The 26,197-nt window shown below is 44.0% G+C and overlaps 1 protein-coding gene across 1 annotated transcript in view; it reads left to right on the plus strand.

The window, feature by feature from the left end:
• The window catches only part of LOC135219527 (elongator complex protein 5-like), a 203,179-nt gene that overhangs the window by 11,839 nt on the left and 165,143 nt on the right, over nt 1–26,197 (plus strand). The gene's annotated exons all lie outside the window — the stretch shown is intronic.

Raw genomic sequence — 26,197 nt, forward strand, 5'->3', positions numbered from 1 at the left:
ATGAAACCTGCTCAACAAAGACACGTACCCGATCGAGACAGACTCGAGCGAGCAAGATGATTGACATGTTTTGATAACAACACAGAGACTGCCAGCTCCCTTAATCTGAGGTGGTGAAAAATAACGAAAACCATTCTATCTCGGAATGGAAAAAGCAAATCTCTCTGTTTCTAATCTAGGTTATATATTCTTTTTATATTATGTTATGCAAAATCTGAACACACATTTTAAACATCCTAATTCTAAGCTAGCTAGGAATCTGAAAAAATGTTGCAAACTCTATATATAACATTTTATACAGTTAAAGAGGGGATATATGTGTTTTGAAAGTAGCAATATATATAATATATACAGTGGACCCCCCGTATTCGCGTTCTCCAGATTCGCGGATTTCTCTCGGGAACGTTTCCCTGCATTAATCGCGGAAAATTTGCGCATTCGCGGTATTTTTCTATGAGAAATATCCACAAATTCCTGGTTTTTTTTATCAATTTCATCATAAAATGCACTTTTTGTGATAAAACTATTAAAAAAACCAAGTATGAAAATTTTTAGTGGTTTTTCTTGAGTTTTAACTAACAAAATAGGCTGTTTTTAGCGTTTTTATAGGGGTTTCAAACATTCGCGGGTTCTAACTATTCACGGGGGGGCCTGGTACGCATCCCCCGCAATACCCCCGCGAACCACTGTATTTATATTATATATATATATATATATATATATATATATATATATATATATATATATATATATATATCTGTAATGTAATGTATATTATACATTATACATTACATAAAGAAATAAGAAATCTCTCAAAACAAAAACAAAAAATTGGTGCCTTGTTCAGGACGTTTAATCAGTTATATTCCAAAGTAAAAGAAAATTAAGAAAATAAAATTAGGATATTTCTTAAAAACATTGCTAAAAATTTCCTAAATGGTACTTGGTGCTGATTGCGAAATAGTGTAGCATAATGACTGGTTACACAGATTTATTACCTTTTCACTTTTATGATTTCCTACACTAATTTTATACACTACAAACTGTTTGGTATATGTATATGTAGAAGAATCAATTATTTTGAGTTTCTAAAAGCTAGTTTATTTTTTATCAAAGATACAAATTTGTGTACACGAGTTTTATTTATCTTTATTATGTAGTAGTCTTTGCAGTGTGTTGTCCAAATAGCTGAATATGTCTCTAGCAAGACACTTCCAAGAGCTTTGGGCAATATGGCCACACTCAATTTTATATCTAGATAACAGTCAGTCGCTAATTAGCGTAATGTGGCACTTGGCCTTTCATAGGGGGTTGTGGATTTCGTCATGCATGTGTCCTTTTGCACGACAGTTATAATCTTCCTGCAGAATTGAATGTTACCTCGTCCACCCTTACGTTTATCACAGCAATCCCCGGGAGCTACCTGTATTTCCTTTAAAAGCAATAAATGAGAGTTTTTCTTTCTTCAACAACCAATCATTGACCCAATATTCTTTTTCGTGGCTTTTTTTTTTTCATTGTTATACTGGCTGCAACGGCGCAGTCTGAGCATTTACGGTTTATTATCAGATATTCCCTCCGCCACGTCCAACTGTGGGGGTGCCAACTTAAGACTGACTACTTTGTTCAGTCCGGGCAGTAACGTTAGTTTGCAGTAATTTTTTTGGATTCTTCTCCCACTCAGTTATCATTGTACGACCAGATCGACTGTGAGTGGCCCGCATTACCTAAGACAATTGTGTGGATGAGAGAATAAGCGAGTTGGCTGGTCTCTTTCTTTCTCTTCTACCTTTATTTCTTCCTTCGGGTGGGTTTGCCAGGTTAAGGAATAGACACGTCATTCACTGGACTGGTCTGATAAAGGTGAGTAAGGTAGTCATACTGATAGTGTGGTTGCTTGGTATACAAACAACCCACCCTCTATTCGGTAGCATATGCTCCGCTCCTTGGCAAGGGGGAGTTGGAAGTGGTAACAAACCCTGGTGTGTTAGTTTGTTTTTGGACAGTCAAAGTTTTTCTTTGGTTCCCTATGCAATGATTCTCTCATATCGTTTTACGTCGCTCAGTGTCTGGGTGGTTAGGTATCAATTTATCTAGCTTCTCACAGGCTTCAGTCCCTCTCCGGAAGTTATTTCTTCTGGAACTGGACTGGTGGGTAGGCCTCTAGCCGGTTTAGGATGTCTTGTACCTCCCTCCATGTTAAGACTAAAGGTTTGTTCGTGCATGAACAAATGACAAATTTTCTAAGAATTTGTATTTTTCATGGCTACACACCTGAGGTCTCAACATTGTACTGCCCACCTCTAGTCTTCCCTCTCTGTGGTAAGACATTCTGAGTTGGGAAAGACTGACGCTGTTGCGTAGGTGCATGCATGGTCCTTGACCACTCTTCACCCGATATATGCAAGTGTTGCCAGATCTCACAAGATTCCTTGTTTTCATCTGCGATTTAACCGGATCCAGCTAGGCGCTAGAAATTAACCTACTGATTAAATGATTAAACCTGTTTTTTAGCTATGAAAATACAAATTGTCAAAGAAAATTTGTCATTTTAAAACGATGTGAAAACCATGGAAAAGGGAACTAATTGAGAATTAACACTGAATGTGGCAAAAAAGATGGACTTATAGTGGCCTGTATTATATGCTTAACGTTGTTACTTGGTCAAAAACCGCTAAAAGCCTTACGTAACAACTCCACAAAACTCCCTTTGCGGTTTCTAAATTACGGGGAAATGTCGCTCGACCCAATTCATTATTAACGAGGATAACACACCAATATCATTAATGAATAGTAGCACAATTAAGTACTTTCACTTACTGAGCAGTCCTTGTAGACATGAACTCAGATCATAAATCGCTACACGAGATACGTGCCCCTCTCTCTCTAAATGTTGAGAGTGCTCACGGGTTGATTTTCAGACCTTAGAGGACCGCTGTGTTAAATAGTTTCTAAAAGTTATTTGCATAACGTTAAAATATGAACACAATAAAGGTTTATCAGATCAATTCATATTCACCATCCACAAAACTGAAACATAGGAAAAATGAAATAAAATCTAGGGATATTGAAACGCATTTGATAAATGTAAAGTTAAAATTAATTGAATAACTAAAAGTTAAACATATCAAAGTGTCGGGAATTTTCTCGACTTTTATTATATGATTCGTGCCCAGATGTTTTGGGTAGATTGACAAGGTGTGCACAAGGCGTGCACTCTAAAACTCTTAGGGTGAGATACAATAAAATTTGGTCAACATAACAGTTTTATTACGAAAAATAAACATTTAAATACATTAACAGAACACCGAAACTAAAGTTCCTAGCAGAATTCCACAGTGCACGCAGTTTCATACTGCTTTTACCAATTTAATACAAATACTTGAAAATTCTCATGGCCTTTGTATGTTGCAGCACATAGGATCTTTGATGTCACGTGCTTGTAAAGCACTAAGTCCACAACTGGACGAAAAATCTGCACAATACGAGATCCATTGACTCAATGTCGCAAACAAATAACTTTCTTGCACTGGCAGCTTTCTTTTGATGCATAAATAGAGTCCCTCATCGCAGGGATGGCACATATATACGTGGATAAAGTTAACTTACTGTTAAGACGGAATTCGACCTAGCATGGCGATGGCTGGGAGTCGGAGAATTGAGACAAATTTTTACGGTACTTACACGGATAAGGTTCTGGGCAGGAATGACGCGTCACTTCGCCCTTCTTCAAAGGAAACTTACGCTTTCCCGCGTGAACTACAGAATCCTTGCAATGCAGGCGGGAATCATCGATTATTTCAACATTACGTATATTACTAAATCTATTTTATTTTTGAATGTGAAATATGACTGTTACGTTATGATTTAAGATCAATGAATTAACTTAAAAGTTCTGGCTGAAGGCTGTAATCTGCAAATTCTTTAATGACTATGGAGTCCTTGTCTCCAAATCTATACATAGATAATTTATCTCTTACTAGTGATCAGCGAATTATATTTATTAACAAAATTTCATAGTCTTCTTTTCTATAAGACGCGCTCCTTCCCCGCCATGCATTTAGGAATTGCGTCAAACTGTCGTGTATTGGACAGCTTTCAGTTCAATGAATCGCCCGCGAGATCCCTCAGTCTTGCCCCAATTTAACGCAACACTTGTGAAGTTAAATGGGGGGGGATTTCGAATGATCAGTTCGAAATTCACGACATACTCCACACCCGAAGTATGGGTCGTTAAAATGTTGGAGAATTCAGGAAAGACTGAGCTGGGGGGGGGGGGGGAGTAACTACTCCTACATTACTCAGTCAGGCTCGCTGCGTAGCGCTCCACAGCGATTAACAGAGTACACAAAAAAACATGACATGTCAAAGAAATTATACATCAACATTACACCCGGGGTAATCAATGTCATATAAAAATAAAACATAAATGGCAGATATATATACATAAATGTACCCATACACATAAGGTAGACATGAATCAGCACAGAAACTCAATAGGCAATGGGCCTGCAATAAGATCAAAAGTATAAATGTAAAATTAAGATCAAGGAAACATGAATATACTCTCATAAGGCATTCTGCCTTCACTCAATCAATGGCATGAAAAATGAAACAGTCATATATGGACAACTTTGTATGCAACAAGCATAGACTTTGGGCACTCGCCTCAAAATGCAATACAACATGCAAGAGAAACTTCTATATTAAGCTCTCCATCTTCAATAATCTTCATGCAACACGCATGTTATTCTAGGCTACTCGCCTTCAATAATCAACAAGCATTAATCAGATAGGCCATTTGCCTTTAAGGAAACACAGATTACAACTGATTCTGTATGTACTCTTTTATGGGACATGCCCTCAAAACGCTTTCCCTTCTCTACAAGTACTCATACATTTTTCTTAATCTACTTTGAGGGTGGGGGCTACCTCTGCACAACGCTAGACTTGTTTGCACAAGAGGGGGCTCCCACTACCTTACGCTAACCCGACGCACTTCCATCCTCTGAGGATTCAACTCACCTACACTTACTTGGGTCCACCCTCCCTGCCTAACAGAATACGGAACCTTCCTGTTTTCTTTTACTGTTTCTAGCCAGACTTATATATATTCGCTTTCCATTAAGCGCTTCATCAACTCACGCTGCTTAGCAGCAGCCTTTCTCAAAGGGCGTATAAAACGTCTTGATCTGCCTAACTGAACGTCAACGTCACTACCACTCGATACCTCAGTATCATTCACTTAAGCACTCTCACTTACCATATTGGTATCGCTCGATTTGTTACCAATATCGTCAGCGTCTTTGTCACTCAAGACCTTTGTGGCCAATTGTTCAGATGTGGCAGCCAGTGCCATCCCTTGGTCGTCCCCAGACGTCACAACATTTCCTGGAATACCTACTGCTGGGCTGTGCGCTCCCTCGTCTCAGACCTCTTCGTTGCCGTCGTCGTCACGCACCATCTCCTCCGTCGCACCATCAACATCGTCACGCCGTTCGTCTCCAACGCCATCATCGTCATCTGAGGGGGCAAGTTCCAGGGGGACTAAGTGGCTGACAGCACGCAGGGACTCAACATCTTCGAACAATACCTTGGCCGAACGCACGACACCGTCGTCGTCCGGGTAAGTCTCCATGACGCGTCCAAGGGGCCACGTTGCTCGTTTTTGATTTCCTTGCTTTACTAACACGATGTCTCCGGGGTGCAGGTTGGTGGGTTCCCCAGACTGACAATCGTGTCGGGCTCTTAGGGCACTCAGGTACTCCTTCCTCCACCTCTCTCGGAAGGCTTTCAAAGTGTCTGTTAGTTTAAGATATCAATCTCGTAGCCTCCAGGAGGTGAAGGTAGCATTAAGGTCTTCATCTGGCAAAACAGGTGCCATCAAATTTATTAAGTGACCTCGCACTGAATGAGAGGGGGTGAGGACCTCGTCCTCGCACTTGTCACCGCTATACATCAACGGCCTATTATTCACTACCGCCTCCGCCTCTCACTAGTCAATATGTGGGCCTCCGGGAGATGCTTTCTCCCAAGGGCTATCTGCAATGCACGTTTTGTGACACCAATCAGACGCTCAAAAAACCGCCTTTCCACGGCGCACGGGGTGTTTGGAATCGCCATTCTACGCCAGTCCTCCTCAGGAACTGCTGGACTTCATCCTCTTCATAAAGTCCCTGAAGGAGGTTGCTGGCCGTCTTGAACGTTTGGTGGTTATCAAAAGTGATTATGGTCGGGGCTCCATGCGTAGCGCTGAATCTTCGAAGAACTAGAACAAATTCCTCCACATCCAAGGAGGGGCAGAAATCTAAATACACGGCCCTGGTGGCCATGCATGTCACGAGGAGGATATAGCCTGGCCGCGTTTCGGTTTGTATGGCTGCGGTGTGGTCCACGCTGACTGCGGCAAATGGCTTCTGCAAGGTGTTTCTTTCCTTCGGCAGGGGGGGTGGTGGTGGTTGTCTCATCAGCGGTTGGAATGCTAGCACACATTCTGGACACTTCCGTACAACTTGCTTAGCAATTGACCTCAGGCCCAGCGTCCAGCATTTCTGTCGAAAAATCGCCATTAGCGTATTGATGTTACAATGGAGGTGCAAACAATGCAAATACTTTAAGTATGCTCTGACTAAGTGTCCCTTAGCAGGCAAAAGAATTAAATGTTTCATCTCTTCAATTTGGGACACTCGTCCCCCAGTGCAAATCAATTTGTCTACTATTATTAGACTTTATTGCCTCACAAAATTCAATATCTCACGAGGGGGTCTTACCTCACCCTCCAAATATGCATACACAGTAGGTAAATAGAATTTTTGTTCTAATAAGACAAGAACTTGAAAAGGATCCCTTTTCACTTTTGCAAACTTTAACACTAATCTGGTTACTCTAATCAAAATTCGGAACTCAACCTCCGAGTAGTAGTTCCCATATCTCTCCTGGGGGAATATACCTTGTTTTTTCCCTCAGTTCCTGCACCGCCGCTACCACGGTTCTGATATTCGTTAGATCTTCCTCTTTGAAGGGAACAGGCTCTCCTGGGATTCCCAAGAACTCTGGACCTTGGCGCCAAAGAGGATTCTGCTGCAATTGCTGGATTGTTGTGCCCCTTGACAAGACATCAGCAGGATTCTGTTTGCTGGGCACATACTTCAATCTGAAATCACAAATCTGGCGGAGAAAAACAACTTCCGCCACACGGTTAGATATAAAGATATTTTTGTTGTCCTTGGCATCCGGTGATGCCACCCATGCTAAGGCATGGGTGGCATCACCGACCAGATACTAATTTCTTGTGGCTCTATTAGCCATTTAATTGTTTTTGCTAGCCTACAACCTAGCAGCAATGCTAAAAGTTCTAATTTAGGGATGGTGATTTTGAGCATCCCTTTCGGAGTGATTCTCATTTTGCTGGTGAGTAATCTTACATTACTTTCTTCATCTCTGACATATGCTACAGCACCGTATGCCCTACTACTGGCATCGGTGAATATATGGAGTTCAGATCTTCTGACTCCTGCCGCTCTCGGAAATGTTAACTCACAGACTGATTTCAATTCTACTAGCAGTTCTCGCGCTTCTTTAGCCTTTTCCTTACATAACACGTCATCCCATCCAATCTCTTGTTCCCAAAGTTGTTGGAGAAACATTTTCCCCTAACAAATAAAGGACTGACTAGACCTAGCGGATCGTAAATTGATACTAACAAAGATAGTACCCTACACTTCGTAGGTACCCATCCCTCCCCCAATTCACGAATCCTCTCACTCTCTTTCACACAGACGGTCGACGTCTTGAGCCCATCTCAGCCCGAGCACGCTCACATTCACAGGTTCTTTCCACTCTTTCTCGCTATCGAAGGCTATACTGTTTGTTGCCCACCCTTCTAACGGCATTCTGGCCCTATCCAAAATTACGTGGACAGATTCTTGTTCCTTTTTCATCTCATCCAAACTGTCAAATGTGCTGACATAGTTATCAACATAAAAGGACTTGCTTAATTCAGGTTTTCCTTCTAACTGAAAATGATGATTCAACACTTGTTGTAGCAAAAAGGGACTAGCCGTGATGCCGAACACCACGACTCTGAAAGCGAAGGTCAGCGCTCGACCTGCTACCTCTCGCCACAGGAATCTAGTATATTTGGCATCACGGGGATCTAACAGTACTCTATGAAATGACAATTTGTCCAAAATTGCATTTTTCCTAACTATACAAACCTGAGGTCCTTTTACAATAGGAAGGTACTAGCAGCAGCTGGATAGGTCGTAAGCTTTTGAACAAGGGGTTCGGTAGTTAACTGCTTGTCCGACAGGCGCGCGCGCGCGACTGGGAGGTAAACAAATCACTTTTGCTTTTGGCCCAAGCAAAAACTGCAGAGTGAGGGGTAGCATGAGGTGGGGGGGGGGGGGGGACTATGTGTAAAAGGACCTCAGGTTTGTATAGTTAGGAAAAATGCAATTTTGGACAAATTGTCATTTGTTCTGACACGGCATACAAACCTTCGGTCCTTTTACAATAGGAAGATTCACTTCTTGGTGGGAGGAATCAGAGTCTTTTGTGAACAGACTGGTGTTCGCCCAACCTTGGAATGCCTCCCTGGTCGTAAGAGCGAGGGAGGGATCCAAGCCTCTGTCCGATTGATCGGGGTGTGCACCGCAGGATCAATGGTCAGACCTCTGGACCAAGTACTAAGAGAGAGGCAAGCGTATCTCTTCGTACCAGCAAACAAGAACAAGTTCCTATTTGCAAGAGGCAAAACAAAGGTTTGTCTCTTATGGGGTTTGTCTCTTATTGGCATCCACTTCCCCCCCCTTGTAGGAGGAAGTGGTGGATATTCGCTCCCATCCCTAGTGAAAGGGATAGGATGGGGCTCTGTCGAGTAGCTCACCGGCATCCCGTCCTTATCCAGCAAGGTGATGACCGTATCCCTCTACCCACAGGTAGAGGGGGAGAAAAAGATAGGAAGAGAAGCCAGTCACTCTCTCATTCACTTATCTATTCTTACAGTCACACCAGGACTCGATGCTGTTCAGCCTGCTAGGGTCTGGGTTAGCTACACGTGTTGAGCAGCCACCACGGGTCCCAAGGAAAACGATCCAAGGACCTGTGGGCAATATCCAAAAGGTAGGAGGTGCCAGTGGTCTGGTTGTACCAGACCCCTGCCTTCAGTACCTGCGCCACGGAGAAGTTCTTGTGTAACTCGAGGGAGTGTACTTCTAAGTCATCTTGGTGCTGACGAAGAGTCTTCAACACTCAGCCTGGGATGTCGAGTTTCTTCAGAAAGCGCGGTCGCGCTTTCACAGGACAAAGCAGCATCTCCTTCGCATCGAAGGCGGTGAAGTCCATTAGGGAGGGGATTGTGAAGGACTCTAACCGATCGTCAGGAACCGAAGGGTTCTGAGTCTTCACTACGAAGTCGGTACGAAATCGAGCGTCACGAATCCCCATCCCCTGGATGCTCGACTTCGCAGGAAAAGTCATGCAATTACCTCAGAGGAAAAGAAGGGAATGGTCGTATGACCTATCCCTCTTCTCGACTTCGGTGATGTCCTGTACCCATACTGGTCTATCCGTCTGCAGCGAAGTGTCTCACATTCTCCTATCCCCAAGCAGTGAAGTTCTTCTCGGTAGTGGATAGGACACCGACACTCAATAGTGGGTGTCGATGGTATGGGTACTGTGACAAGCCGTTAGGACGAAGGAAAGACTGTTATGGAACAACCGAACTAAGTCCACAGCGAAGTTCGTAACAGACTTGGGCGCTCTGACAGCTGCCGACTGACTGCGTTCGGTAGGAGGCAAGTTGTCCAAGCAAGTCACGCGACCTTCGCCTTACCGATGCCAGAAGGCGAGGTGATGATTCTCTTAAGGCATGTGCCCAACAGGCGAAAGTCAATTGCCTTCTAGAGACCGAGGTCCCTGATGGCAAGATATCTTAGTATAGTTGATTCTCAGCTAAGGAGAAACAACACTTATGTGTCGTTGAAGATGAAGGTGTACAGAAAATGCAACCTACGTCTTCACAGCTGAACCGAGAGAAGGATTCTCAAGATTCTGAACCTGTGCTACAAACACTGAGAACACTAACCGCTATTCATTGCTGTCCGGTGAGGATCGTAGTTGCAATGAAAGCGGAGAGCTTTTCAGTAATGAAGACACAGGGAAATACTGCCTGAAGAACTGCTTCTCATGGGCTGAACATTTGGAAGTAGAGCTGTCAGGTCGGAGAGTAGGCGATGTCTTCTGACACATCTGTTAATACGGGGCGAACAATGAATAATTGCACACCTACGAATACGAGATATTTTGAAGACAAACTCAGATGTCTGCAAAAATCATTCGTATTATCGCAGTGCGATGCAGCGGGAGACTAGTACAGACTTCTGTTACCGTGCGGTAAACAGATAGATGAAAGAGTCCAAGAGATATCTCTGTGGAAAATTCTCGCAATGTCGAAGACGATGAAATAGAGCGTCACAGCAGTAGATGGTCCTTCATTATTGCGAGAATCCCCGTTAATCAAAGACCTAAGTCCATGATTGCAGTAGATGGTCCTTCATTATTGCGAGAATCCCCATTAATCAGAGACCTAAGTCCATGATTGTTGGGCAGAGATACGGTTCGGTAGTCAATCAAAGCAGGGGGGAGAGAGACGTAACCGACCGTGCATCTCCGAGACCTAGCTGATACTGAGCTGCTATCAGGCAGTTCAATACGCAGTAGCTCTCGGTGACTCGTCATCCTGAGTTGCCAGGTAATCCATTATTCCACGAAGGAATGCGTTCGGCTAGAACCATCGAACATAAAGAATACGCTCGAGCAATTATATTTAAACGAAACGGATTTCGGTAAATACAAAAGCTGATTTGGTCTTGTCATGACAATACCAAGTATCTAAAATCGAAACATAACTGCTGGGAGGTTGCAGGCAACCCCGAGTTGCAGTTCAATTAAGATACCATTCATCTCGGTCACAAACCGTAGAGTTAACTACGGTATGCGCCTACCCCCCGGACAATCCAACTGTTAAAAGAATCATGTCGTGAGGGTAATATACGTAGTATATTTGTAGGTTCTGTACAACGACCTCCATCCTAAATTCTTTTCCCCTCGAGGAATGAGAATAAGGATTGGAGATCGACCGCCTTCGTTCTCTAGTCAAGAGAGTGAAGGAGAAGTCTTTCCCAAAGGAAAGCTTCAATGGTGAACAGAATACCGAAGACGAGAGTTCAAGCCAAACTGGAAGTTCCCGTCCGTTCTTCTCTATTCCAGGTTTATCGCCTACTGTGAGATACTCTTCTTTCAGCAGCAGTCTTCTTCCAAATGCTAGAAATTACAGAAATTCGAGCATAAGCGAGGTTCCCGATATCGTGTAACAATTATCGGGGATTCTCGCTCACTTTGGACCGTAGTCTCGCCTAAGTGTTTGGAGATCGTAAAAAACTCGAACACTCTGAGTGCGCTAGAAATTCTGTAGAATTCTAAGCACTCTGCGAAACCCCCACCGAATTCGTCAAACAATATCGGCTGGTGGTCCTCTCGATTCCCGTAGAAATCGAGAAAGGGGCAGGATCCCTCCTCAACGACCGGGGCTTACGTCAGGTAGGACCCGAAGGTCCCCCCGGTAGCGCAGCCCCTAACGTGGGATCTTACAGAGAAATCTCTGTAGGATCCCTCCCCTTTCCCTCGTAGCCGTAAGGAGAGAGGGAATGCGGGAGGAATTGGATACTGGCTCACCTTCCCAGCGGAACTAGCAGTTGGAGAAGAAAAGGAGCAGCCATCACCTTACGGCGATGGCCTCTCAGAGCCTGGGAAAACGTATCGTCAGGAGAAAACGTTTTCCCCCGAGGAGGGTTACGAACTCATACTGTAGGTAAGGGTCTGCCGCCACTGTGAACGTCGTCTGGGTGGGGCTGATCGACACCTGACAGGAGAGAGCCGATACCGTCCTCCGAACTCATTCAGTCCTCGTCGAGGTCGAAACCTCTCAGGAGGACCGAAGGGGTATTACAAATACGGTGTCCGAAGACACGTAGAAACGCCTCTGTCGCAGTAGAGGAGGTGAAGTAGCTTGTTCGACCGGCCAGAACTGACGAGAGCCTTCTTGTCCGGAGACAAGAGAGACTACCTGGTTCAACACAGTCGGCAAGCTCCGATCGCGGCAGACCCACCGTCGATTTGGGTTCCCTCTCGGGCCCCAAAACGACTCGAGCCGAGACGTGGCTCTGCTGGTGGGAGCGGCGATCCTTCCCAGAGGTCGTTGTGCTGACGAATCAGCGCCATAACCTCGGCAAAGTTCCTCTGGATCTTGGAAGTAACAGCATCTTGCAGAGTAGGACCGTTAAGCCCTTCGAACAAGAGCATATTCAGAGAACCTTCCTCCTAAGAAGGGGGAACAGCGACAGCCCTCTCGGCCTTCTCCATCCACTTGCGCATACGTCCTGGCCGGTCCAAGAACTGTGCCTGGCACGTAGGGGCGTCCGTGGTGGGATCATGAGGGGCGGGACCCCTCACGAATCACTCCTCAATACCTCGCTCCTCCCAGTGTAACCCGAGGAGGTTGAAGGTACGAGAGAGGCAGACCTGACGCTCCCTGTCAGAACCAGCAGGCTTGGAGGGCTGCAGGCGATCGTCAACCCGCGGTGGCGATCGAGCTGCAGTCCTGGTCGAACCGTCTCCCGGGGGGGGCTGGTGGAAAACCGGGCTGGACTGAGCAACAGCGGCCCCGATCTCGAGTGTCAGAAAGAAGCTGGTGCTGGTTGCCGTACCCGATCGCTCTCTGTGAGAGCAACGGGCAGGCGACCTGCAGGCTCCACTGTCACAGTGAGACCGGTGCTTGTCCTCACGGCACGTCACTTCGCTGGATCCAGACGTGGCTGGCACTGGTGAACGGGGGGACCTCTTCCCAGCCTCAGCCCGTGGCCGGTCGTGGACAGTCACGTCATCCCGGGTAGCCAGCTGGTCGCCGTGAGAGCGAGAGCTGGTCTGGTGAGTCGCGTGAGCGGCTGTCACCAGTCTTCCACTCCGTGAACCTGACGCTGAGCGGGCTCAGAGGTCTGGTTCCTGGCTGCACGGTCGCTGGTAGGCGACCGTACACTCTGTACCTCCCGCGAACGAGAGGCCGAGACGGACCCTGATGCAGTGGCAGAACCACTGACACCAGGCGAGGAAGTACCGGTGTTAGCCGGTATCCCTCTGGTCCCCGTAGTCTTCTTCCTTGCGGAAGAAGAGACGGGCCCCGCTCCCGAAGGAGCAGGAGGACCAGCGGAAGGAACCCTCCCATCCCACCGAGGTGAGACGGGTCCCGAGAAGCTCCAGAGGGAGACTTCTTAGGAGGGAGGAGGCAACCTTCATCTTCCTCGGCTGTGAAGCCTTAGAAGTCAAAGGGGAAGAGGCGGCAGCCGACGACGATGAAGAAGATGAAGATGACTACGACGACACCATCCTCCTCTTCTTCGTCAGCTTCCTCAGGACAGACGTAAGATCTACCATCCTGGGCGGAGCCGGGCTGCTGTAGCCGAAGCCACAGGGCCCGGACGCACCTGTACAGACAGACCAAAGTCTGGGGTAGTACCACCACGAACAGAGACGTCAGCAGGTATGGGCATCTCAGGAACAGCAGGCACAGCATCGGCAGGGACAGCCAGCGCAGCAACGGCAGGGACAGCCAGCGCAGCAACTGCATGGACAGTCAGTGCAGGTACGGCAGGCAGCACCGGAAACACAGGAGGTGGAGCAGCAGCCAGCAACATCCTGGTACCGGCGGCAGGTCCAGGGGCGAGCTCTACGGCAGTGGAAGTGTGGTCACGGCAGCGCGGCAACCACGAGTGGCGGCGGCACGCCCCCCTCTCGGTACGGCGAACGGCACTTCACAGCGGCTGTAGGCAAGACTGTTACCACGTGAGGCGAGTACACCAGGTGAGGAGGGACGTCGTCACCTGGAGTCGATATCGTTATCGTAGTCACCACTCCATGGGTGACCGCAGCAGGCCCATAGAACCGCCGCCCCTGGACACTAGACATGCCCTGCAAATCGAAGGACGCCCATACCTCACCAAGGTCCACCCTCGTGGCAATAGCACCTGCGGAAATAACAGTAGTAGTGATTAGTGGGGGGGGAAGTCACCGTGCGGGGGGGTGAGCCCCACACCAATCAAGCGGAAGACCCCGAATACAATTGTACATCGGGCACCGAGCGCCCTCCCCCGTGCTCGACGGATCAGGCGAGGAGAAGAACCCAGATAACCTCCCCCCCAAAGGGGAAGGGCCATCTGTGGGAGCTTAGCGGGGGGGGGGGGGGGGATTCTCGTTCCCCACCCCCGCACAGCACCCATGTACCCAACAATAATAATAGAGCCAGAGAGCAATCGTGCCCTCGGCACCGAATGCAAGGGCATAAGGATCAATTCCCTGAATGAGCGGAACTTGAACCGAAATAAATATTGATGCAATCAATAATAAAAGGAATAACATGAAAAAGAATCTTGCATTACGATTCACTTCACAATGAATAAGGGCTCGGAGCGAGCGCATTTGCGCCCTCGGTACCGAGCGCAAGGGTAAAAGGATCCATTCCCGATTATGAATGGAAACCTTGATCCATAATGAATTGATGCAATCAAAATATATATGAAAAATGAAAAAGAATACTGCGCTTGCGATTTCACTTCATACAAAATAAAAAGGGGAAGGATCAATTCCCGGGAAATAGCGGAAACATTGATCCAAGTAAATAATGTAATCTCAATAAAATATGAAAATGAAAAAGAACTGCACTTGCGATTTCACTTCATTCAAATAAAAAGGGGAAAGGATCAATTTCCGGGTAAGAGCGGAAACTGATCCAAAATGAGTATTGCTACAATCAAAATAAATATATGAAAATGAAAAAGAATACTGTACTTGCGATTCCACTTCCATACAGAATAAGTTTTCGTGCCGAGCGCATTCGCTCGGCAACGAGCATACAGGTCAAAAAAAATATAAATGAAAAGGGCACTTACTTACGATTTTAATCTACACATTTCAACCAAAATATAAGCTCGGAGCGAGCGCTCTCCCGCCCGGCCCTCGGCACCGAGCATACACAATACGAGGATCATTTCTGGGAAAAATGAATTCCCGCACTTACGCCCTTCAGTCCCGGCACTCGGGTAATCGGAGGGCGTGGAGAAACCAAGATCCTTCAATTCACAATTGAATTCAATGGAAATAAATATGAAATGATTGTACTTACAATTCAGTTTCACTAAATAAATAGAAAAAGAAAAACACAACCATGCGAAAGCAACAACGATGAAGCGGGCAGAGAGCGATGATACACGTCTACACGCCAGCAGGCCGAAAGCAAAAGTGATTTGTTTACCCAATCCCAGTCGCGCAGCTACCGCGCGCCTGTCGGACAAGCAGTTAACTACCGAACCCCTTGTTCAAAAGCTTACGACCTATCCAGCTGCCGCTAGTACCTTCCTATTGTAAAAGGACCGAAGGTTTGTATGCCGTGTCGGAACAAATGCTTTGCTTATGTCTGCAAGCATGGCGTATTTATTCATTCGAAACATTAGAAGCAAATTATAGGCCAACTCTACTAAATTAGGCCCAGGTAACAGGCATTCAATTAATGATTTATTATTCTTAGCTTGGATGAGGCATTGAATACTATTCTAAGGGGGGTCGTGCGGCTATCCTTTTTAATGCCGAAATGCGGCATGTAGTATCCTTCTATTTTTGGATCTTTTACTTCATATATTAATCCTGCCTCTAGGTATTTGTTGATCACTCCCTGATATTGATCATAGTATTCCTTGTCTTTCCGAAATTTGGTTTGCAACGAATCCAGCTGTGCTACAGCATTTCTAAAGTTGGTTTCTGGCCTACCTTCTGAACGGAACGGCAAGCTAACCTGATATCCTTCAGGCTTCTTCGTTACACTCTACAAAACCTTTCGCATAGCTTCCGCTTCGCGGACAGTGTATTGCTCGGATGGGGCGATGCCTAAGGTGTCTAAACGCCACCATTCATCAACATCAAATGCAATTGGTTTGCTCGCGACCCTACATACCCTGAGTGTTCTCACATGATCTATCTTGTGACCTTCTAACAGCCACTGTGGCACTTTCCCATATGGCGACATGCCATCATGGGTCAGAAAAACTTATCCCATCGATCCTTTCTACTCCAATAATAAAATAATTAATATAGTCTGCACCCACAAGAATGTGCACGTTTCTTAACTTATCGCTCTTACTGTCAGGATCTGCTAACGTGACTCCCTTCCCCACTAGGTGTTGTCTTACTCTTACATAACCTGCGTTATGTATTGGGACGTCTACGTTCTCGTGAACTAGTTTCATTCTAACAATTCTATTACCCATCTCTACCCGGCAACTCACTACGTCATACTGGCCACTGATTTCTGCTGAACCAAAGGGAGCAATGTTTAATGCCACTCTACCTACCACTGGCAGGCCTAACTGCTTTGCAGTTTTAGCGGAGATAAAACTTCGTTGACTCCCAGTGTCCAAAAACAAGCGAACCCATTTACTCCCTTGCTTGTGATGGATCTCGGCCATGGCCGTTGGCAAAACCGTACAGGGAAGATCTACACTAGACGTTTGGGCTACTTTAGCGCTCTTACGCGGTTGTGATTCTACTTTCTCTTTGGGAGGATGGGGGTTTCTATCGTGCTGCCTGGTCGACGCATTTACTACTGGGTGGGAGGTTGTAGCTTGACTTACTAATTAATCTAGGATTACTTCGGGATGAAGTGGAGGGAACTGAATGTGCTTTTCTAAAGCTTCTATTACCACAAATGGAAGTATTATGATTATTTCCACAACTTTTACAGGAATTGGGGTTAGTGCACCTATCACTACGGTAACCTGACTGAAGGCAATTAAAACACAGGCCCTTTCTTAGTAGAATGCGGCGTCTGGCAGCCACGTCACTTACTCGGCGGCATCCGTGAGGCGGGTGCCGTCCATTGCAAAAGGGACAAGAATTATTCTGCCTAGGTTTCGTTATGGGTCTAACGCTGACATCGTTATTCTTATCATTCTAATTTTTCGCCTCGCTGTAATGCGTCATCTTCCAACATGCGAATTATGAAGTCTATAGCTTCAAAAAATTCTTCTAAATTATAGTCACATTTTCTGAGGTGTTCTACCACCTTTCGATAGAGCTTACCTTCTGACAACTTCTGATTGATAAGGCTCATGACCATGCCATGGCCTATATCATTAGTAATGAGCCTCTTTATTTGCTCAATGATCACTGTTAACTCAAACCTGAACTTCTTCAGCTCTACGGGGTGGATCCCTGCCCAGAGTCCCTAATAAGTAAGTAAATTTGGACACGTCGTCCAAATCTGCCCTTCGATCCATGTGGATCGTGAACAATTCTCTGTAAGAAGCATATTCCTGCACTTCCCCTTCAAAAGTGGGGAGAGGCAGCGGTTTCAATTTGGGGAGGGAAACATTCCGTCTGAGTGACTTTGTTTATCGATTCGATTCAACAAAAGGGTAGAAGCTCGCACAGCTTCTGCTAAGGTTTGCCTGATTCTGGCATCTAAGTTAGATTCTAACTTTACGACTTGACATTTGTACAGCTCTCGAAGCTGACCTTCTTGTCTCAACTGTGTGACCAAATTTTGGTACACGCCACTGCCATTTTGTATTATTTACTCTACTTCTTAGGGCGGGTTTTGCAAACTAGGAAATGAGGATTTTTCTTACGTTAGGAAGACGGGGTGCAAAGAATAGTGACACGTGGGGCTGATTGCACATCAGAACAAGCTGAGCCTTGTTATTTTGTCTGTCTCTCTCTCCTGATTAATCTCATTAAACGATTGAGGAATGCGTTATGGATTTCTGAATCAAAATGGACTCCATCCCTTTGTTTGCCTTTGCGGTAGGCACGAGAGTTCATAGGCAAGTGTCGGACTCCGTACCAACTTCTTTTGTAGCAGTATTTGGAGATTCTCGCATTAAAGTTCTTTACCTTCTTGACATATTCAACAGAATTTACAGTAAAACGATTATCAGGGAGATACTCTCTGATCTCGGGCATCGCAGATGGCAAAATTTAGTCACAATTTTTTCCTCAAGCGTTCAATAAGAGTACATAAATTATCCCAAAACGGTTTTGGGGTGATCGTTTGCTAGGTCGTTTCCTCCTACATACAACACGACCAACTCATACTGTCTCAGCCAGAATGATAAGACTACTATCTAAAAATTGACTGACCAGACCTCCTGGCCTTCTAAAGATCTCAATCTGGTTATCTGAACACTGGGGCAGATTCGGTGGGAGCTGACTGTGTCCTATCAGGGCTACCCTATAGACCATACTTTATTAAAATTTCCCTTCAAGCTCTAGAGCGCACTTGTCATCCGGTTCAAAGGACCAAATGTCGGGAATTTTCTCGACTTTTATTATATGATTCGTGCCCGGATGTTCTGGGCAGATGACAAGGCCTTGAGGAGGAGCGCACTCTAAAACTCTTAGGGTGAGATACAATAAAATTTGGTCAACATAACAGTTCTATTACGAAAAATAAACATTTAAATACATTAACAGAACACCGAAACTAAAGTTCCTAGCAGAATTCCACAGTATACGCAGTTTCATACTGCTTTTACCAATTTAATACAAATACTTGAAAATTCTCATGGCCTTTGTATGTTGCAGCACATAGGATCTTGATGTCACGTGCTTGTAAAACACTAAGTCCACAACTGGACGAAAAATCTGCACAATATGAGACCCATTGACTCAATGTCACAAACAAATAACTTTCTTGCACTGGCAGCTTTCTTTTGCTGCATAAATAGAGTCCCTCATCGCAGGGATGGCACATATATACGTGGATAAAGTTAACTTACTGTTAAGACGGAATTCGACCTAGCATGGCGATGGCCGAGTCGGAGAATTGAGAGAGACACAAATTTTTACAGTTCTTACACGGATCAGGTTCTGGGGAGGAATGACGCATCACTTCGCCCTTCTTCAAAGGAAACTTATGCTTTCCCGAGTGAACTACAGAATCCTTGCAATTCAGGCGGGAATCATCGATTATTTCGACATTACGTTTATTACTAAATCTATTTTATTCTTGAATGTGAAATATGACTGTTACGTTATGATTTAAGATAAATGAATTAACTTAAAGTTCTGGCTGAAGGCCGTAATCTGCAAATTCTTTAATGACTATGGAGTCCTTGTCTCCAAATCTATACATAGATAATTTATCTCTTACTAGTGATCAGCGAATTATATTTATTAACAAAATTTCATAGTCTTCTTTTCTATAAGACGCGCTCCTTCCCCGCCATGCATTTAGGAATTGCGTCATAAACTGTCGTGTATTGGACAGCTTTCTGTTCAATGAATCGCCCGCGAGATCCCTCAGTCTTGCCCCAATTTAACGCAACACTTGTGAAGTTAAATGGCGGGGATTTCGAATGATCAGTTCGAAATTCACGACACAAAGAGTAATACATATATTAATCACTCAAGGGGATTGTAAATCAACGGCACTCAAATGAAACAAATTACGACAAAATTCAAAGAATCAGGGCAATCGCCCTTTCTATATTCACACACACATCACTACACAACACTAGATAACAGGTCACCTCAAAAGTTGAGCCAAGAAGCTGTCCGTTCCGTCCTGCATTCGGGTTTTGTTGGGGGGGAAAGAGACAAGTTATACAATTACCACGAATGCAGAACTGACTTACAAGGTTTTCATGAACATAAAAAACTTTAGCCTAGCTGCTGATCCAACTAAATTAGTCAGAACTTTTCCTTCTTTCTGCAATTTTTCATTCTTACTACATCCTTCTCCTTCATGTAATATTTTTTATTAGCATTTCGGATTAATTATGTGGAATTTTCCACTTTTGTTAAATTTTACTGCTTAGGTGAGTCTGAGAAGGGATTGTGTTTTGGAAGGGGTTTGCATTCGAAGCTAATTGTGGGAGTTGTGGTGGTTGAGTCGCCACCTGATATGGTTTGGACCCAAGAGGTAGTGATGGGACCCTCCCATTGCTACCTTGAGGGCGGAACCATCTCCAAACATCAGCCCATCGGAATCCAGGGGGGGCTGGTGTTTGGGATGGGACTCCTGGCTTTTGTCCGGAAGCCCACCAATACGTTTGGAGTGGGGAGTCGGTCCCCATTAGTGGGGGTAGAACTAACCCAGCAGGCGGATAGGCTCTATACCTGGGCCACTGCAAGCGTATTGGTGCTATCCCGTAAGGGTAGGGTATGGGGTGGACCATTGGGAGTCGACTCTCACTTGTGCCATTGGTGGAGAATTTGAATACCTGACTGACCCACGATACCTTCTTGATATAACCAAGCAGTCTACAAATATATTTGAATCTATGGATATCGACCAATGTTTGCCCTCCCTGGATCTGACGACTTAACGGCACTGGCGACAACTTCAGGCATGAAACACGGATATGAGCTCGGCTATCACAAAGAACCATGCACCGAGACAACATAGGGTGCTTTTAAAACTGGTGATTTGATATGAACAATAGAAGTGCTTTATTGCACTAATGCAAGACCTTTCGTTAGACTACGAGTGCTTGCATAGTGTCGCAAAACAGTTTGGTAAGGTGGAGAGGAATTTAAGATGCTTCTAGAAAAAGACAAGCAGTCTTTTTCTGCATACATTAGATTTTCCTCTCCCCAAGAAGCTAGCGAGGCACAAACGAATTTAAATGGCCACATTCTAAATGACTCTGTTTTAAGCACTAAGGTGTTTTCGGTGAGGAATTTGAATGATGAGCCATTCGATTTTGTTCCTAAGAATGAAGAATGTGGACCAGGCGAAACATATACCAGGACGCTTCCTCCCCCTATATGGCATGTTGCCAGTTATAAAGAGGGAAGGAAAAATTTCATTAAAGCTGCAGAATGTATTGAGAACAAAGTGGGTTCTATTCCTATTGGTTAATCTGAAACGATATGGAAAGAACTTACTCATAAAAGCAGCAATGAGACGCAAGCTATTTTATTATCAAAGTTTAAACCCCCAGAAAGTGGAAATATCGAGGCTATAACATCGCACAGATTCTTTAACACGCTGAAAGGGGTAGTTTATTCAAGAGACTTGCATGTTTTTAATGAGGAGGAGATTCTCCTAAGGTGCCCTCCTTGTGTATCTCATGTAAAAAAATTGGGAGGAGATGCAGCTATGCTTTTAACTTTCTCCTCCAATTACTTGCCTGATACCATCAATGTTGGCCATGAGAGGATGCAAGTCAAAAAATATAAAAGAAACCCTAAACAATGTCGCAAATGTTTCGAATATGGCCACATTCAAGACTCATGTGGAAACAATAAGAGATGTTTCTGTGTGCTCTGCTGAGCATGACAATTTGGACAAGTGCGAAGCAGCCCGTTATTGTTTCCAGTGCAAGGGTGATCATTCTCCAAACAGTAGGACTTGCCTCAGATACAAGTTTGAGCAAGATGTGTTGGCAGTGGCTGATAATGAACATCTCAGCATCAGTGCAGCAAAGCGTGTGGTAATGGGGGGTGGGGGCTAACAGAGTGCCAACTCTACCTATGCTTCTGTAATAAAGTTGATGAAGAGTTCTAGCAATGAGAGGCCACCAGTAATAGAATCTAATAGTCAGTAACGCATCGGAAACCTCTTTCTCCTTGCACAGGAAATAATAATCGGAAACTTATGTCAGCAAGTGCTCTGAAGCCCAATACCAAAAATTGTTCTTCCAAAAGCATGGACAATTTATCCTCTCACGTTGATACAAATGTAACGGTTGCAAATTCAGCCCCTAAGCAAAGTTTGCAAAATTCCACAAATAATATCATCACCAAGAAGCAACCAAAGGAGTGGTCCAAACTAGAGAGATCTAGCTCGGATCCATCAATTATCACAGTTACTAAGAAACATGATAAAACTAAAGCTGCGCCCACCAGGAAGCGTATAAGAAACACATCCCCGAATAATGAAAGTTTTATCATAAAAACTTCAAATGGGTACAGTGTTCTGGAAGAGATCTCTCCGAACCAAGGAAGATAGTTCCGAAAGCAGATCCAGTTCAAAGACATGCGAGTTCTCATCAGTCTTGCCGCCCCAAGACTAATAGCAGTAGTGATTGCACCTAATCAATAGTAAAATCCTGAGCATCAGCCTCGAATCAGAAAGCTGTTTGTCGGCAACGAACCCTAATCTCTGATAAAGATGAAAAGGGATCAAGAAAACAATCTCTTATTAAGGAGAATTTTCCTCTCCAACCTAGGATCAGTACTTCCCCTCCAAAGAGTGGGAAGTAGTACATTACCACCTTAACATTCACGTTCGATGTCCTTCAGTGGAACTGTAAGGGTCTCAGAGCCCGGACAGAAGACTTTAAAGTTTTAATGCATGAATTCAATCCAGGGATTGTATGCCTGCAGGAGACTATGTTAGGTAACTCTCCTTATAATCCTGGACTTGATTATGCTATTTTTAACTCTTTTCCCCCAATTGGTGATCGTGCCCATGGAGGTGCTGCAATTATTGTTAATAAATCTCTGCAGCACTCCACAATACAATTAAATACAACTCTACAAGCTGTTGCTGTCTCAGTCATATTAGACAAAAGGATAACGGTTTGTTCATTATACCTCCCACCAGATCTGTTTCTTTTAACATTGGAGATATTCAGTCCTTGATTAACCAACTTCCCACTCCTTTTCTCTTATTAGGAGGGATTTTAATGCCCACAACCCCCTTTTGGGGAAGTGTGTGTTTAGACAGCAAAGGGAAAATAATCGAGGACCTTATTGACACGAATGATGTCGCCCACCCTATATAATGAATGGGTCAATGACCTTCCACAGCATTCATAATAATCATCTCTCTGCACTGGACCTTAGCATTTCCTCAACAAATATCCACCTTGACTTTAACTGGTCTGTTAATGAAGATTTGAATGGAAGTGATCATTACCCGATCCATCTGAAATATGTTGTAAATGCTCCATCGAAACATTACCTAAGTGGAAAAGGTAGAAGATGCTGACTGGGACAAGTTCAGTAAAGGAGTCAATCTAGATAGGAAGTTGAGTCCTTCATTCTCACCTGGATGCCTATGACTACTTTATTGAATCACTCTGAAGAGTGCTGAGAGCTCGATTCCCAAGACAAAAGGTAAACCAACGTAGACCTGCAGTTCCCTGGTGGAATAAGACATGTGGTATTCTGAGGAAAGTCACTAGGGAAGTGCTACCGACGATACAAAACTAGTGGCTCCCCTCAGTCTAAATTAATCTATAATCGTGCGTTAGCCAAGCAGCGGCGCTTTTACAAGAAAGCCAAAAGAGAAAGTGGCTTTACTATATCAATGGAATAAATTCCAAAAACTCTATTGAGAGTGGTGTGGCGCAAAATCAGGAAACTAAGTGGAAAATTTGTTGCGTCACCATTACCCTCATTAAAGGTCAATAACACAATGATCACAGAGCCCACTGAAGTTGCCAATGAGCTGGGAAAACACTTTTCTCAAGTTTCCTAGCCCTGACAATTATTCTCTAGAATTTCAAAGAATTCGGAATGCCGAAATGACTCTGAAATTTGAATCTGGTAAATCTGAACCATACAATCACAAATTTTCCTTAAGAGAACTTCGGGAGGCACTCTCTTCAACTGAATCAACAGCTCCAGGGGGTGATACATTTTATATGAAATGCTTAAACACCTCCCAGATGATAGCCAAAAAGTATCTACTCAAGATTATAAACCAAATATGGGAAACTGGAATTTTACCCAAGGACTGGAAAATATCCATAATTGTTCCCATAAAAAAGCCTAATAAAGACGCTTCCCAAGCCACCAGCTATAGACCAATAGCTCTTACCAGCTGTGGTGTAAGCTGATGGAAAAAAATGATAAACACCAGATTAGTTTGGCACTTGGAAGCAAAAGGACTAATATCTCCATTTCAATTTGGTTTCAGGAAAAATCGTTCCACCCTTGATCCCTTGCTGAGGCTGACCAATCAATCCAGCAAGGATTTGCCAAACGATGTCAGACTATTGGCGTATTTTTTCGACCTTGAGAAAGCATATGACACTACTTGGAGAATGGCATCATAAAAAACAATTGCACAAGATGGGCATATGTGGAAGAATGATTAAATTTGTATATCCTTTTTAACAGAGAGATTCTTTAAGGTTAGAGTGGGCAACACTCTCTCCCAACCTTTTGTGCAGGAGGAGTGTTCCACAAGGAAGCGTTTTAAGCGTAACACTTTTTTCAGTGGCAATAAACAGTATAGTCCAACAAATATCATCACCTGTTAAATGCTCACTTTTGTTGATGACCTTGCAATATACGCCACAGGATATGATGCCTTGTCAGTATGTAAACATCTGCAAAGGTCTGTTAATGCCATTACAAAGTGGGCTGATGAGAATGGCTTAAATTCTCCTCCTCTAAAACAGTTTCTGCAAGATTTACTAGGTGCCAGCGTGTGGAAGAGGTTCCCACACTCAGTTTTAAAAGGATTTATCATTCCTTATGAAAATGAAGTGAAATTTTTGGGAATGACCATTGACCAGAAATTGACATGGGCAGCCACATAAACTCCTTAAAGATTAAGGTTAAACAATCTCTGAATATTTTAAAGGTTGTTTCTGGATTTAGTTGGGGAGCTAGATAAAAAATCCCTGCTGAGACTATATGACTCGTTGTGTAGGTCCCAAGCTAGACTATGGCTGTCAGATTTATTCCTCAGCTTGTCAAACCAGGCTGAAGGAACTAGAGGTTGTACACAATATGGGGCTGAGAATATGCTCAGGGGCTTTTAGAACTTCGCCTGTTGAAAGCATATATGTTGATACTAACCAACTTCCCCTTGATTGAGAAGGCAAGAACTAGGATTAAGGTACATGGCTAGAATTAAAAGTGCTCCCCAAAAATCCCTCTTTCCAGGTGCTGAGGGAAGCAGACTCACGGGTCTTTCTGGTATAAGAGCCTCTAGACCATTCCAAGTTAGACTAAATGAAGATGTTAGGGGTAATAATCTAAATCCCAGAAAGTCATGGAAGTAAAACATCCTGTGTATCCTCCATGGCTTATTCCAGAAGCATCCGTGTGCAAAAAAGCTTTTAACAAAAAAGACTAGTCCTGAGGAAGAGATTAGGGGAAAATTCTTGGAGCACGAAACTGTCCCATACTAATGTGACAAAAATATATACGGATGGATCAAAGTCAGGTAGGTGTTGGCTGTGCAGTTATCCTTGGTGTACAGCATATACAGCTAAACTACCTGACTTTGCATCCATATTCACAGCAGAATTAACAGCCATAGTCTCTGCCTTGGATATAGTTGTTCAAAGTAGCGACACTAATTTTGTCATTTACTCGGATTCGAAAAGCACTTTAGAAGCTATTAAAAAAATTCAATAGCTTCCATCCGTTAGTTCAAAAAGTTCAGGAATCGCTCCTCCATTTGTATTATTTGCGTAAATCTGTCTCTTTCTGTTGGGTCCCTTCACATGTGGGGATTTGCGGAAACGAGATGGCAGATAGGGAAGCGAAAGCTGCTAGTGTCTCCTCAGAAACAGCCTTTAATAAAGTGCCTCATACAGATCTAAAAGGTCCTTTTAGGTCTTATATTTTTAAGCAAATGGCAAGAAAGATGGACTTCTCATCTTGCCAATAATAGAAAGTACGAAAATATTAGAAATAATATATTGCCGTGGCCTTCGTCTTTCCAGTCTGATAGGCGAACAGAAATAGTTTTAAGCAGACTGAGGATTGGGCACACTTATTTGACCCATCAGTTTATTTAGAAGGGGGTGGGAGCCTCCCAGAGTGTGCTTGCGGTGGCGAGATGCTAACAGTGGAGCACATTCTGGTTTGCTTGCCCCAGATATTTTAACCAGAGAGAGAGATATCTTAAGGGTAAATCCCTTTGTGATATTTTGGGAGATGAAGCAGATATTTCTGCTCTCATCTCCTTTTTAAAGTCTATAAATATTTTTAATAACATTTAATTATTTTTTAGCTATCACATCATAGATATATATATATTTATTTATTAAGCATTTTCTTCATTTATTTCTTCATTAATTCATTCATTTCTCATATGGTAATTTATATATGAACCATTTTCTTCATACACTTATTAACTCATTCATAATGTAATTTATTTAATCTCCATTACGGCGCT

This window comes from Macrobrachium nipponense, chromosome 1 (assembly GCF_015104395.2).
Source record: "Macrobrachium nipponense isolate FS-2020 chromosome 1, ASM1510439v2, whole genome shotgun sequence".
Taxonomy (NCBI): Eukaryota; Metazoa; Arthropoda; class Malacostraca; order Decapoda; family Palaemonidae; genus Macrobrachium; species Macrobrachium nipponense.